This window comes from Pinus tabuliformis, chromosome J (assembly GCF_031772625.1).
Source record: "Pinus tabuliformis cultivar Carrire ecotype Pingquan chromosome J, CPIR1, whole genome shotgun sequence".
In the NCBI taxonomy this organism is placed as follows: Eukaryota; Viridiplantae; Streptophyta; class Pinopsida; order Pinales; family Pinaceae; genus Pinus; species Pinus tabuliformis.
The window spans coordinates 1,090,860,476-1,090,862,445 of record NC_142295.1 but is presented as its reverse complement, the minus strand read 5'-3'; positions in this window follow the sequence as shown (position 1 = coordinate 1,090,862,445).

Genomic DNA, 1,970 nt, shown 5'->3' with positions numbered 1-1,970 from the left:
TTTGTCTCGAAGATCATTTTCTCTTGCCCAGTTTTTTAAGTGCATCCTTAGGTTCTTTAGCTTAGTTTCCCAAACATACTGGGGAGATCCTGTGACACTTTTTTTCCAGCTGTCCTTTATTTGTTTGCCAAAATCTTCCTTGCTGTCCCAAATTGGATTATATCTAAAGGGAAGGGGTCCTTGATTTTCCAGCTTTCCCAATGTTAGCACCACCGCTTGTGATCTGAAGCTGAGTTGTGAACAATTTTACTTTTCACAAGAGTGTAAGCAGCTGCTATGCTTTCATGAATAAGAATTTTGTCCAACCTTTCTTTTATGTTGTTTTTTCCAATTCTTTTGTTGTTCCAAGTGTATTTTCCATTGCTTGGCGGAATGTCTATTAATTTGTAATCTTCTATTATTCCTTCAAGAGCTTCTCTTGACGGATCATTGTGGAAGGTTCCGCCAAATTTTTCTTCTGTGTTCCTTATCAGATTTAAATCCCCTCCCAGGATTAAGTGCCCACTTTGTCTCTCTGCTATTTCTTCTTTAACTGATTTCCAGCATTGTTCTTTCTCTCTATAGTGATTTGGAGAATACACATTTATAATGCTATACTATTCTTTTGTATTGAGATTCCTCAACTCTGTTCGAATCCAATGTCTACTGGTTTTGTGGGTCATTAATTCCCATTTTCTTTTGTCCCAAATGGTGCTGATTCCTCCTGATGCTCATGTGGCTTCTAACACTACTTCTTCATAATTTTTTAGTTTTTGAATCATTTTTTGATTTTCTTGCTTGTTTAGTTTGGTCTCTTGGATCATATATATATCTGGTTGTTCCTTAGCTAAAATGTCTCTAGCTGCATTGACTTTAAAGGAGGTTCCAAGGCCGCGACAAGTCCAAGAGACCACTATCATTATTTATTTTTGTGTTGGTGTGGTCCTCCCTTTCCTCTTTGCTGAGTTTTTTCATGACTTCTTATTTGTTTCCCAAGGAATGAATCCACTGGCTATTGCGTTACTAGGGTCATTTCTTTAGCTGCTGCCTCATCTTTGATTTCTTTATTGGATTTCCTTCCCACTCTTTTTTTGCGAATCCCAGGCTCGAGGGATTTATTTGGTTTTGTTTCTAGTTAGAATGCGGTTCACTAAGGGAGGAGGAGGGGAAGATATTGGGTTGGGGGTGGATATGAGAGTTATTGAGGGTGGGGATCTGGGAGAGGATGGGGATCTGGGAGAGGGTGGATCAAAGGAGTCTTCTAATGGCTCAAAGGGATTCAGAGTTGTGTGATCAGTAGGAGTGACCTTCGTTGGAGGCTGGGAAGTTGTTTCATTTGCTTCATGGGACTAATTAATATTTGGCGCCATCTACTTATTTGTAGGTTTTTTCCTTTTCACTTGTTCCCATGTAGGTTCTTGCTCTTCTACATTTTCATGCTCTATTTTTTTAAGACACCTATTTGCAAAGTGACCATACTCGTGACATACATTGCATTTAAATGGTATTTTCTCGTAGTATAGCTGCTAAATGTGTGTCCACTGGTTGATCTTGATCTTTAGTGTCTCTAAGAGGCCTTTTCCGAGATCTACTTCCACACATATTCTTGCGCAGGCGTCATGTTGTCTTTTGACTCACATCTATCAATATATTTGCCCACTGCGTTTCTTATAACCTTTACAGATTCGTCTTCCAGTAGTGAAGAGGAAGATGCGGGAGCTTGACCCACACAAGCATTGTGTTTGGGACATCCACTTCGGATCAAAATCTGGTGTCCACTTGTTCAGGTATAAACCTCTGGCGTCCATGAAGTAAGGTCTGTTTATAAATATCAGATCTCTGCCTTCCTTTGTTTCAAAGAGAAAGGTATAGTAATCCCTTCCACAAAATCGATTGCTATCTTCTCCTGTGTGGTTGCATTCCAGTTTCTTTCCACCCATTTTTGCACTGATTTGGGTGAGGGCCATAGCCCTGTGAACTGCCCAACAAGT